Raw genomic sequence first — 14,956 nt, 5'->3', positions numbered from 1 at the left:
TGTGTAATAAACAGATGAGAGGCCTCAATGTTGTTTTGATCCAGTCATCTAGCGGAATTTAGATGACGACCACAGACTTTTCTAGACAGTCCAGTGGAACGCTAGCAGGCTCGTAACCTGTAGGTGTTAATGAACTTATATTGCTGAGGAACCCCCGAAGCATGTGTTGTCGCCCCGATGAAATATTCTTAGACTAGGTCCCTTTTGTTAGTTGTCTTAGGGATGTAAAGTGAGAATAACGGGAATGGGTAATTGGGTTATTGTTGGTTGGTGGAATTAAATATAATTATTTATTGTAAGTTGAAAACCCTATATGCTCACCAGGCTCCCAAGCCTGACCCACTCAGTTTTATTTGTATTACAGGTAGTGGCGCAAGGGCATAGGATGGATGAACCATCAAGTTATTTTGTTTACAAATCTGTATATGTATATATTTGTTGAATGACTTGTAATGTTATCGTTTATGCTTTATGGTCTATATCGGAACATGACATCCCGAGTTTTGATTATATAATGAAAATACATTTCTTTATGAAATGCTTTGGTAAATATTATTTTATCACGTTTTGTTTTTGGGAACAAATTCCGCAACTCTTTTAAATCAAAAGGATTTACTCTGAAATTATTTTAAAAGCATAAATGAAAATCGGTTTTTTCTGGTCGAGATTTTGGGGATGTCACAATATCTCGCTCCGAAGATTAACGGTTATAGTATGTGGGTATGCTAAGTTCTTAGACTCAGCTAATGAATATAGTCTCACTAAAAAACTCTTAACTAAAAAGTATGTGGATAGATCTTAGCCTAACTTAATTGTGGTTATGTCACTAGGCATAATGAATTTTATTGTATAATGTTTATAACCGAGTATGCTCGGTATGCATGTAAAAGTATAATGTACTCGCTTTTATAATTATGTATGTTTCAAAGTAATGAACATATGTACATGTATAAACTTTATGTATTTAAACATACAAATATACATGAATAGTAATAGCTTGAATCCTTGAAATACTACAAAGTTTTATAACATGCTTATTATAATATACAATGTCACATAAAAATCATATATTTTTGTATCATGCAGCATTTGATGTGTGGACTAGTTATTTCACGACAAAATAACTATAATATGTATACGGAAAGTTTATAATAGTCTATTTGAAACGATATGTTACATTGTTAAATAACATCTTTACAAACTAGGATTATTGTATTTTCGCATAAAAGAATAATTTCTTTGTATAAGCACATGTATTCACCCCCCCCCCCCCCCCGCGGAAATAATTAGAAATACTAAAAATGGGTCGTAAGCACTAACCCTGGAAGCGTGTGTTCGAGTTGTTTGGAGTTCATTTATTTTTGGGAAGCTTGATATGAGAACCTGCAAAGTCACATTTCTTGATCTTTGAAATACTTCTGGGTCCATTTGGTAACGAATTCAAACTATTGGGGCTGTTGGGTAATTTTTTTTTGAACGGCCATGTTAGTATTTGTCTATGATTGAACCCAAGACCTCCTGTTGTAACGACCGAAAAATTTCAATCAATTTAAATTTTTCGTAACAATTCGATTCCGTTAAAATCATTACAAAAAGGTTTTCAACACAAATTATTTAGAGTATTCCCAGAATCACATTGCGACCAAAAACATGAGGAGCGGTACGATCACGCCTTCGCCTTGCCACGGTTTCCTGAAGAACCTGAAAAACATAAAACCACAATTGTAAGCCCGAAAGCTTAGTGAGATATCCCCAAAATACCAATCACATATACGCCCTTCCAGGCTACGACCTTCTGGTCCAGCACATATTGCGTTCCAGCCCATAACAAGAATAACACACATAACAAAACATAGAATAGCCATGCATATCGGGTCTACTGTGTGACTGGCCCGCCGTATCGGCCTTCAGTCCACCCTCCGTGTCTAGCCATGTACATCGAGTCTGCAGTGTGATTGGTCCGCCAGCACCGGGCCTTCAATCCACCTGGTCCACTCTCTAAGTCTACAGTGTGACTGGTACGCCCGCACCGGGCCTTCAGTCTATCTGGTCCACTCTCCGAGCCTCGACACGTCTGGTCCGTCCTCTTGGGGCCTACAGCCTATCCAGACCGCTCGCTGGGCCTTCGGAACAATCGGTCCGCACTGGGTATCTTGGCCTACAGCACAAAGTAGGACCTGCCTCAACCCAACTCCAATCCAAACAACCATGTGCACATATACATAAAATCATATAGAAATTCACAGGTAATAAGCAGATCAACAGATCACATAACATATCATCATCCTAACCAGGATACCGACCGTACATGTCACTAGCATTGCATCTCCCTATCTCTCAGGATACCGATCTCAATCAGGTCTCTAACATATACCATCCTAACTCACAGGATGCAAACATATCAAAGCAGTAACATAATAACAACTACCCGGATCTCAACCGATAAGGGCCGGCCTTGGTGCCTTAGACCCTGTTGATATAGTGAGGATAACTCACCTCGCGAATGCCGATACTCTAAACTTGAAGAAGCAGACTCTCGAACCACCAAGTCACCGCAAATCCCGAACTAACCATCATAACAATTAAACATTAGGTCAAGCATACCTCCACATATCGGACCAAGACCAAAATCCAAACCTCATACAAAGTCCAACATTGGCCCAATTTACCAAATTGGGCCCACTTCACCAAATGGGCCTAGAACCAAAGCCCATAACAATAATTGGGCCCAAAACACTCTGTCCATAAATTCCAAGACTTGGCCCAACAACCAACTGTCCACCAACGGCCCAAACTCAAAGCCCAAACATGAAAGTCCACCAGGAGGAGTACGCTGGGCATACCCTCCTTGGTACGCGGCGCGTACATCAATGACTCGCAAGGGAAACGGGGCATCGGCCCGCTATGCGGGGCGTACTCTAAGGCTATGCGGGGCGTACTCTAAGGCTACGCGGGGCGTAACCCTGATGCTCAACAACTCCACATAATGACTTAATGGCTTATGCTCTTAAGCCCAAACTTCAGATCCATAGGCCAAATATGATTAGAACTCATAAAGTCTCATACTTTATCACTTGGGACGTCCTTAAGCTCTTAATCCAAGGTCTTAATCCATTAAGACCTATATATCTCTCACATGGAACAACTACAGCCCTTGGGACCTCATTTTTCTCACTCAAGACCTCCCCAAAGGTCTGAAAGGACAGATGATCTTGACCAAATCGAAATATGCAACAAGGTGAGGACTTTTGGGACAAGAATGGGGACAAAGCTTCAAAATACATAGATCTATACAATATGAAGGTCAAGCAAGAAGCTTTATACCTCAAACAAGCTCCAAAGGATGGTATCTCTTCATATCTACAAGCTCCAATCGTCCCTCTTCTTCCTTGACAACTTCCCTTTTCTCCTTCAAGCCTTTCTTTTGCCAACAAGAGCTTTTCAAGGTCAAACACATTCAAATATGGAGGAAATACGAGATTTAGGGTTTCTCTGAGGTTGAAGATGAGCATAAGGAGACTAAGGGGTGAACCAACATGTTCCTTATATAGTGGCTGACCCAAAATTAGGGTTTGGAGTTTCTGAGAGTACGCTGGGCGTACCTCTAGTACGCTGGGCTTACTCACCCGGCCATCCCGCGTTCATCACCCCATTACGCTGGGCGTACGTCCAGCTTACGATGGGCGTACCCAGCCAGACTCCAAAACACATGCATGGGACCCTTTTTCCACTTATCCCACAACGAGCTATAAACACTAATCATCTACGAACACCGCAACTCCTCGAATCTAAACCCGCTCCCAAATAGCTTACATTCATACGGGGTGACGAGAAGCCCAATGCTTATAACACATACGCCAGCCCGAAACCTTCTAGGATGAAACTCATTTCTCGCAAAAAGGACCAGAATTAAACTTCCTGTTAATTCTCGGGGACTCATAGTCAGACACCTAAAGAACGGGGTGTTACAATTCTCCCCCACTTAAATTAGGCTTCGTCCTCGAAGCCTGCAGTAACTCTACTTCAAAATATTCCCACGACGTGCCACCTGGCCCTAACCGGACCAGGTTCCTCAAGGCATAACCATCGAAACTCGAACTCATTTCCTCTTCCCTGCGGTGTCCTGACCACCGTCTCAAACCCGGCACCGGCTGTACCCTCTGATAATCACACTCAACAACCGAGAATTACCCATGATGCATCACTACTCCAAATCTCAACAATCACTCGACCCATATGGCTAGAAAACCATGAACCATCGGATCCCCGATTCGAATCCCACTCTATCCATTCCATGCTGACGGAATAACCCATTCTTCAATCTCTGAGCATCTCCCACGAGTTCTCCTCTTGCAATCACATACACATGTTGAACTAGCTCTAGCACCCTCAAGTTGGGAAAACCCGATACCCTGATTAGAACCACACCGAGAGCCCAAGACTCTCTCCCTGCATTCCTTCCGAGCCTCTTGGCTCTACACCTACGGAATTCCTTCCGCAATCTCAGCAACATCCCAAACCGGATGAGCTTCTATTCCACTGCCGCAAACACGCTGCTCAATAACCATACTCGAATTACTCTAATCATAACTCTGATCTGCCGCTTTCACTTCCGTGAACTTGCACCCCCCCCCCTTGGAGTTACACGCTTCTCTCTTTTCCTTTTCCAAGGAGACCACTTGACCACATTGTCACTCTGACAAGTGTCACGGTGCTTGCCCAACGCTACACCACCCTTTTTATAGCGCATCCGGCATCCATCCAACACCCATACTCTGACTCTCGTCGCAGGGACTCCCAAGCCCATGCACTATCTCAACTAGACAAGATCACTATCCGGGGCCAGACCTTCTAATGCAATCACACTGCAACATACACAACCCATATCCTCGAACCGATCCAACAATACCTGCAGAGTCTTCAGCATGACTGGACCGCCTCACCAGGCCTTCAACCGATCTGGACCACTCTTAGAACCTTCAGCCAATCTGGACCGCTCCTAGTGCCTTCAGTTTGGCTGGACCGTCCTCCGAGCCTTCGGCCTGACTGGTACGCCTACCGGCCTTCATTCTATCCGGACCGCTCAACTGGCATTCATCATTCCGAGCTATCACTCCCGGAAATCCTCCTATGATTACTGTTCTAGCCCTATAAGGGTTCCGAACCCTGTCTCAATCGCACATGCTCGATCCTGGCCTGCTCCCAGGCCCTCCACACTCAAATGCTCTAGGTCTGTATCCCGCCCCGCACCGACACTTGCTCCTACCAGCCTATACTCTGGGCTGACAGAACGCTGCTAAATCCCAACAGCTAAGCATCCTCAATTACTCATCGATCTCCCGGAGAAATTTCCAATTCTCCCCCACTTATAGCACTGATTAACAACCACTGGTTGCCATCACCGACCTCCCAGAATAACTCTGCACAAAACCAATACTTACACGCGGACTGATTTACACAGGCATAAACAACCTTGACAAGATCCCACATCAACACTGATAACCCGCTCGAAAGAAACTCAACCTGCATCTAACCACTCCTCAGAAAGCAGATGCTACCCGGCCCTCAACCCAATGCCAGGTTTCTACTAATAACCCTCGTGGATGATATCCAACGAAATTCTCAAAACAATAACCCATGACCGAACCACAACCCTCAAAACGACGAATACCACATCGAGAACCAAACAAAATACCAACACATAAACAATACACCACAATAATCACAAGATAACAAGATATCAAGAAAGAAACATACCCGCAACTACATCCGGCACTACTCTGACCTCCTCTGCCGCCAGTTAATAAGCTCGACCCTGAGCCCTTGGGGGCTCCTCTGCACCCTGACCTCCACCTGTAATCAAAGTGGCCGGTGCTGGAGCCTGCACCGGTCCCGCAACAAGCTGTGGACAGTTGACCCTCAAATGTCCAACCTGATGACAATGATAACAAATCCTCAAATCCCGAACTGGCGCTGACTGCCGACAATCCCTTGCATAGTGCCCCTCCTTTCCGCACTTGCGGCATGCACCACCGGACCTACAAACTCCGGTGTGACCCCTCCCACACTTCCTACAAGTGTGGCTGCTCAGATCCCCCACTCTAAGATCAACGGTCTTGGACCGTTTCGGTGCTGGCTGCGACTGCACCGGAGCCTGCCTCAGCTCACGCAACTGCAACTCAATCTCTAACTCACGCCGCCTAGCGGCCTCCTGCAACTCCAACAAGGTCTCGCACCTCTGTGTAGACACAAACTGTCTGATATCCCTCTTGAGCATGCTCAGATATCGAGACATCTGAGCCTGCTCCGAAGCGAACTTAGGGCAGAACATCACCCTCTCAGTGAACATCCTGGTGATCTCAGTCACCGACTCCGAACCCTGCTTCAGCTCAAGAAACTCCAGAGCCAATCTCTCCCTCTCAACTTGCGGAACATAACGAGTGCTGAACATTTCTCTGAACTGATCCCATGAAACTGCAGCCCTCTGCGCATCCGAATATGACCCCGTGGTCAATCTCCACCAATCCTTCGCCCCGAGCCTCAACAGGTTCAGAGCACACCTCACCCTTTGATTAGAAGGGCATGAACACGTGAAGAAACACCCCTCCACGTCTGATAACCACCTCATAGCAACAATCGCGTCCTGAACTCCATCAAAGGTGGGAGGCTTCGTATTATCGAAGTCCCAATACTAAAAACCCTGACTAACTCCTCCCCCTGCCGCTGCTACAGCCGCTGTAGCCGCCGCGGCAGCCGTCTCTGTGAGCGCTGCATAGCGCTCATCGAAATACTCAACCATGGCAGTCTTAATCGACCCAAACAGTTGTGGCAACTCAGCCCGGAACAACTCAGCAATCTCCTCACACAGGATCTCATGAATCCTCGCATCCAACTCGCCCGTGCTCATCTGATTGATAACCTTGGGCGGTACCGATCCGCCCGAAACTCTCTCTCCTGCTCCCGATCCTAATCCGGATCCACTCTCATCCTGCCTCGGAATCTCCATACTGAAAAAAAAAACCACACAAAATCTCAGACTCTTCCCACTATCCTGGGATCCAACTCTCTCAACCCAACCCTAGAGATCATGGTTTCCCTGATACGCGTATGGGTCATGTGCTTTCAGTAGTACGGGCCCATACTACCTTCGACACCTACCCATATTTGTATGAAGTACTACCACAACACCCTAGAGAAACATGCATAACAACGCTCAACCCTCACCACTAGAGGAACACTGAAAATCTCCCATAAGGAACCCTAGGCTACAGGCATCACAAATCAGGCAACATTATCATGAAATCCTGAAGATCCCTAGCCTATCACTAGCATGATGTTCTATCAAAGCTCAAAAACAAATAACATGCATGGTATTTTGGGGTTACTTACTGGCTCCGGCTGATCGTACCTCTGCGTCCTCCCTTACTCATTTTGAAAACCATTTTAAATTCTCTTTTGAAAACTCTCCTCGATTTGAGACTGGAGTCACACGAGTGTTCCTCCAATTCACTCAAACCAAGGCTCTTATACCAACTTGTAACGACCGAAAATTTTCAACCAATTTAATTTTTTCATAACAATCCAATTCCATTAAAATCATTACAAAAAGGTTTTCAACACAAATTATTTAGAGTATTCCCATAATCACATTGCGACCAAAAACATGAGGAGCGGTACGATCACGCCTTCGCCTTGCCACGGTTTCCTGAAGAACCTGAAAAACATAAAATCACAACTGTAAGCCCGAAAGCTTACTGAGATATCCTCACAATACCAATCACATATACGCCCTTCCAGGCTACGACCTTCCGGTCCAGAACATATTGCCTTCCGGCCCATAACAAGAATAACACACATAACAAAACATAGAACAGCCATGCATATCGGGTCTACTGTGTGACTGGCCTGCTGTATCGGCCTTCAGTCCACCCTCCGTGTCAAGCCTTGTACATTGAGTCTGCAGTGTGATTGGTCCGCCCGCACCGGGCCTTCAATCCACCTGGTCCACTCTCTGAGTCTACAGTGTGACTGGTACGCCCGCACCGGTCCTTCAGTCTATCTAGTCCACTCTCTGAGCCTCAGCACGTCTGGTCCGCCCTCTTGGGCCCTACAGCCTATTCGGACCGCTCGCTGGGCCTTCGGAACAACCGGTCCGCCCTGGGTATCTTGGCCTACAGCACAAAGTAGGACCCGCCTCAACCCAACTCCAATCCAAACAACCATGTGCACAAATACATACAATCATATAGAAATTCACAGTCAACAAGCAGATCAACAGATCACATAACATATCATCATCCTAACCAGGATACCGACCCTACAGGTCACGAGCATAGCATCTCCCTATCTCTCAGGATACCGATCTCAATCAGGTCTCTAACATATACCATCCTAACTCATAGGATGCAAACATATCAAAGCAGTAACATAATAACAACTACCCGGATCTCAACCGATAAGGGCTGGCCTTGGTGCCTTAGACCCTGTTGATATAGTGAGGATAACTCACCTCGCGAATGCCGATACTCTAAACTTGAATAAGCAGACTCTCGAACCACCAACTCACCGCAAATCCTGAACTAACCATCATAACAATTAAACATTAGGTTAAGCATACCTCCACATACCGGACCAAGACCAAAATCCAAACCTCATACAAAGTCCAACATTGGCCCAATTTACCAAATTGGGCCCACTTCACTAAATGGGCCTAGAACCAAAGTACATAACAATAATTGGGCCCAAAAACACTCTGTCCATAAATTCCAAGACTTGGACCAACAACCAACTGTCCACCAACGGCCCAAACTCAAAGCCCAAACATGAAAGTCCACCAAGAGGAGTACGCTGGGCGTACCCTCCTTGGTACGCGGCGCGTACAGCAATGACTCGCAGGGGAAACGGGGCATCGGCCCGCTACGCGGGGCGTACTCTAAGGCTACGCGGGGCGTAACCCTGATGCTCAACAAATCCACATAATGACTTAATGGCTTATGCTCTTAAGCCCAAACTTCAGATCCATAGGCCAAATATGATTAGAACTCATAAAGTCTCATACTTTATCACTTGGGACGTCCTTAAGCTCTTAATCCAAGGGCTTAATCCATTAAGACCTATATATCTCTCACATGGAACAACTACAGCCCTTGGGACCTCATTTTTCTCACTCAAGACCTCCCCAAAGGTCTGAAAGGACAGATGATCTTGACCAAATCGAAATATGCAACAAGGTGAGGACTTTTGGGACAAGAATGGGGACAAATCTTCAAAATACATAGATCTATACAATATGAAGGTCAAGCAAGAAGCTTTATACCTCAAACAAGCTCCAAAGGATGGTATATCTTCAGATCTAAAAGCTCTAATCGTCCCTCTTCTTCCTTGACAACTTCCTTTTTCTCCTTCAAGCCTTTTTTTGCCAACAAGAGCTTTCCAAGGTCAAACACATTCAAATATGGAGGAAATACGAGATTTAGGGTTTCTCTGAGGTTGAAGATGAGCATAAGGAGACTAAGGGGTGAACCAACTGATGGGTTTTAGCCATAAGAACTTTCCTATGTGCGCATGAAAAAACCTAATGCTCGGATCTAGGCTTTCTAATTAAACATGCTTTCAATCCAAGACTTCTAATGGCTAATTAGGTTAAATAACAACATTGAAACAGATCTAGAATCATACCTTTGAGTTCCTTGTTGATCTTGTGGTCTTGGAGCTTCTAGAGTCACAAATGTCACTCCTCTGATGGCTTACAAACACCAATAGCAAGAAAGATGATTTAGGAGAGAGGAGAGGGAAGGAAATCGGCCAGGGTTCTCTTACTTTAGGAGAGGTACCGATTTCCCTTGCCCATGGGATCTATTTATACTTGTAGACTCCTTAAGGGTTACAACCTAAACCCTAATTGGATAATCTTCTCTTAAGGCTATCCAAATCCTTTCCTTAGATAAGCCATGGACGAATTTAGCTATCCTTTAGCTTTTAAAATTCGTCCCTAGTATATCTATAAGGATTTTCAGTCTAAAGCTTAACTATCAAACAATTGACAGTTTATACCCCTTTATTTAATTAACCTCTTTAAGTCACCAAATTAATTCTATGACTTATATTATTCCCATAATATATTAATAATATTTACTCTCTCTTATTAAATCATCCTATCAAGTTGCTATGGTGAAGGCAACCCAAAAGGACCATGCACAACCGGATCAAATACTTGCCTAATATAGTTGCAGCCTTAGACACTATTCCAACAGTCTCCCACTTGGATAAGTCTAGTAACTATGTGCACAAGTACAATTCGGTTTGCAATTGTAGCTCTCAAAGACGCTGTCAAACTCTGATCTAATCAATCTTGTCCTTTAGATAGGGGATCGTACAGTCCTCTGTTAGATATCATGCTGACAATCCTATGGAATGGTTAGTCAAGCATTTAGGTTTCTCGATCTCTGATTTATTTGACATAGAACTTAATCGAACACATCAATTCAGTTCTGACCGGGCCCGGCACATAAGTCAAATCAAATCATCGAGCGGCCGAGATATCGCTTTTACCTTCTTAGATAAAAGTTACAGATAAACTTCGACTTATATGCATTTACTTATTCATTAATCAACTATACACAACAACGCGTTTTATAACACCGAGTTACTGATGCATTTTCGCATTATCAATGTACAACCAATTAACAAATAACAAACCATATATCTAGGTTTTAAGACTATATGATATTATCGTCTTGCGATCACCCTTTTATATCTTATTCCATAAGGTGATTCCAGCAAGTGCGGGTTTGTTCCAATGCTCAAAACTAGTTCATAAGCACTCATGAACGTTGCAGCAACCCTTTGCTATGTCTAACACCATTTAGACAATCTACATACCAATTCATGACAATCTTCATTCATATCTACTTCCAACATATGAACGATTGTGGATAATTTGAACAATTCTATTATTCCTAATAATGTCAATTATTCCGGAAGTCAAAACATGCAAAGTGAAACAATAGTTAAACAATTAACATAAGACAGTAACATTACTCATAAATAAAACTCCTTTATTTAATCATCAAATGTTAATTACATTTATCTATTACACGTTTCTAATACTATCTAATCTATGCTAATATCATCCTTCAGCCCAATACTCCTAGCATGCTGTAAGTGCTTAACCCTACTCAGTCCCTTCGTAAGCGGATCTGCTGGGTTATCTTCTGATGATATCCTCTTCACTACGAGTTGTCCTTCTTCTACACGATGTCTAATGAAGTGATATTTTCTGTCGATATGTCTTGATCTAGCATGATCCCTCGATTCCTTGTTCAAGGCAACCGCGCCTCCGTTATCACAGAAAATCTCCATGGGCTCCTTTATGGCAGGTACGACTCCAAGATCACCGATGAAGTTCTTTAGCCATATTGCCTCCTTCGACGCTTCGCTCGCTGCAATGTACTCTGATTCGCACGTTGAATCAGCTACGGTTTCCTGCTTGGAACTCTTCCATGTCACTGCTCCTCCATTTAGGGTAAAGACCCAGCCCGACTGCGAACGGTAATTGTCCCTGTCGGTCTGAAAACTGGCGTCACTATACCCTCGTACTTTCAAGTCATCACTCCCTCCGAGGACTAGGAACCATTCCTTCGTCCTCCGAAGGTACTTAAGGATGTTCTTCACCGCAATCCAATGTGCTTTGCCAGGATTCCCTTGATATCTGCTAACCATGCTCAAAGCGAAGGCTACTTCAGGGCGATTACAAGTCATAGCGTACATGATTGAGCCAACTGCGGAAGCGTATGGTACTCCGCTCATTTATGCTATCTCAGCTTTGGTACTTGGACTTTGAGTCTTACTCAACTTGGCATTACTTTGTATCGGTAATTCTCCCTTCTTCAAGTTTTCCATACTAAAACGTTTTAGTACCTTCTCTAAGTAAGTGTTCTGACTAAGTCCAATTAGTCTCTTACTTCTTTCTCTCACTATCCTTATTCCCAAAATGTAAGAAGCCTCTCCGATGTCCTTCATAGCGAAGCACTTCCCGAGCCAGGACTTAACTTCCTGCAGAGTCGGGATGTCGTTTCCTATGAGTAATATGTCATCGACATATAGAACGAGGAAGCTTACTATACTCCCACTGGCTTTGACATATACACAAGATTCGTCTTCGCTTCGTACAAATCCAAACTCTTTGACTTTCTCATCGAAGCAAAGATTCCATCTGCGAGACGCTTGCTTAAGTCCATAAATGGACTTCTCAAGCTTACACACTCTATTCTGATGCTTCGGATCCACAAACCCCTCGGGCTGAGCCATGTAAACATCCTCAACCAACTTTCCATTAAGGAAAGCGGTCTTGACATCCATTTGCCAAATCTCATAATCATGAAATGCGGCAATAGCTAGCATCACCCTAATAGATTTAATTTTCGCAACTGGTGAGAAGGTCTCATCATAGTCAACTCCAGGAGTTTGAGTAAAGCCCTTTGTAACCAATTGCGCTTTATATGTGTGTACGTTTCCATCCACGTCGGTCTTCTTCTTGAAGATCCATTTGCACCCAACGGTCTTATGTCCGAGCACATAGTCAAGCAAATTCCAAACTTGGTTATCATACATGGATTGGATCTCGCTATCCATTGCCTCTTTCCATTTCGCAGACTCTGGGCCTGCCATGGCTTCCTTATAGCTATTAGGTTCATCAAGATTTATTAGCGTACCATCACTAATATACGTGTCCCCTTCGGTAGTAATATGAAAACCATAAAACTGGGGTAGAACTCTAACTCTATCGGAACGTCTAAGAGGTAAGGACTCGTCAATCGGTTCAACCGGAGTTTCCTCCTCGGGTTGAGTGCCAGCGGTAGAGGTTCCTTCATCTATCGACTCTTGAATCTCTTCAAGCTCGATTTGCCTCCCACTATCTCCTTGGCTTATGAGTTCTCGCTCTCGGAAAACTCCTCTCCTCGCAACGAAGACCACATTGTCCTTCGATCTATATAAGAGATATCCAAAGGATGTTTGCGGGTAGCCGATGAAAATACATCGCTCACTTCAAGGTTCAAGCTTGTCGTGAGTATCTCGTCTTACGAAAGCCTCGCAACCCCAAACCTTGATATGTGCCAACGAGCGAGCTTTCCCTGTCCACATCTCGTGAGGTGTTTTGGCAACCTTCTTGGTAGGGACGCGGTTAAAGATATGGGCGGCAGTCTCTAAGGCTTACCCCCAGAAAGAGATAGGTAGTGAAGCACGACTCATCATAGAGCGAACCATATCCAATAAGGTTCGATTACGCCTTTCTGCCACACCATTCAACTGCGGTGTCCTAGGAGGCGTCAATTGCGAAACTATTCCACACTCCTTGAGATAATCGTGGAATTCAAGACTTAGGTACTCTCCTCCTCGATCAGATCGAAGCATCTTGATTTTCCTGCCCAATTGATTCTCCACTTCATTCTTGAATTCTTTGAACTTTTCAAAGGTTTCTGACTGTTGCTTGATTAAATAGATATACTCATATCTACTATAATCATCGGTAAAAGTCACATAGAAGCGGTTCCCATCCTACGTGGTTGATCTAAACGGTCCACATACATCGGTATGTATTAGGTCCAATAGACCTTCACCCCTTTCACATGTACTCGTGAAGGGTGATTTAGTCATCTTCCCAAGTAAACAAGACTCGCATGTGTCATCTTCCCTAAGGTCGAGTGATTCCAACACTCCATCCTTTTGGAGTTGGGCTATGCGTTTCTTGTTGACATGTCCAAGACGACAATGCCACAAGGATGCTTTATCCATACTAGTGGAAGAATCTATATTCAAAACATCATTTCCCAAGTTATCAACAATCATAACAGTTTCATATATTCCATTACATGGTATAGCTTCAAAGTAAAAGACACCATTTAGATAAGCTAAAATAGAACCATTCTCATTATTAAAAGAAAATCTAAATCCTTGTCTATATAAACCATGAAATGAAATGATGTTTCTAGCCATTTCTGGCGAATAGCAACAATTGTTCAAATCTAAACACAAATTATTCCTAAGCACTAAAGAATACACTCCAATCTTGGTCACAGGCGACGATCTTCTGTTCCCCATGATTAGATTGATTCTTCCTTGCTCCACATCCCTACTTCTTCTTAGTCCCTGCACATTAGAACAAATGTGGTAACCACAACCGGTATCAAGAACCCAAGAAATAGCATGATTAGAATCGTTAGATTTGATTGTGTATATACCTGCGAAAGATGGCTTGATCTTTCCTTCTTTGATTGCTTGCAGGTACTCTAGGCAGCTTCTCTTCCAATGTCCTATCTTATGGCAGTGGTGGCACACTGCCTCCTTCGGGTTAGGACAGGGCTTAGCGGGATCAACTTTGGTCCCACTAGAAGAGGCACCATCTCGGGTTTTGACCTTACGATAGTTCTTTGACGAAGCCTTCCTCTTCTTTCCCTTTCCTTGACCAATGGCCAAGACAGGAGCAGCAGTCGAATTGGGAGCAGGTGCAGCAGACTTGTCTTTGAAGTTGCTCTCAGCAACCCTCAAGAGACCTTGGAGCTTGCTTAGGGTGACCTCTTCTTTGTTCATGTGGTAGGTCATCCTAAATTGGTTGTACATCGGAGGCAAAGAGTGAAACACCATGTCGATCGCCAAGTCTTCCCCAAAGTCAACATTTAACTTGCGAAGGCGGTCGACATACCTTTGCATCTTTTGCAAGTGCACGGTAAGAGATTCTCCATGACCCATCTTAGCGGAAATCATGTTGGTGAAAATCTCATAACGATCTTGTCTCGCGTTTTGGTGGTACCTCTCCAATAAGTCTTGGTGCATCTCGTACGGGTACATGTCCTCGTAGGACTTTTGGAATTTGGAGTTCATGGTAGCAATCATGATGCAATGTACCTTCGTTGCATCTCGCTCATGAGTTTCAAAGGCGGTGATTTCGGCTGGAGTA

This window comes from Lactuca serriola, chromosome 9 (assembly GCF_051521515.1).
Source record: "Lactuca serriola cultivar US96UC23 chromosome 9, Lser_US96UC23_V15, whole genome shotgun sequence".
Classification (NCBI taxonomy): Eukaryota; Viridiplantae; Streptophyta; class Magnoliopsida; order Asterales; family Asteraceae; genus Lactuca; species Lactuca serriola.
This window is presented reverse-complemented; position numbering follows the sequence as displayed.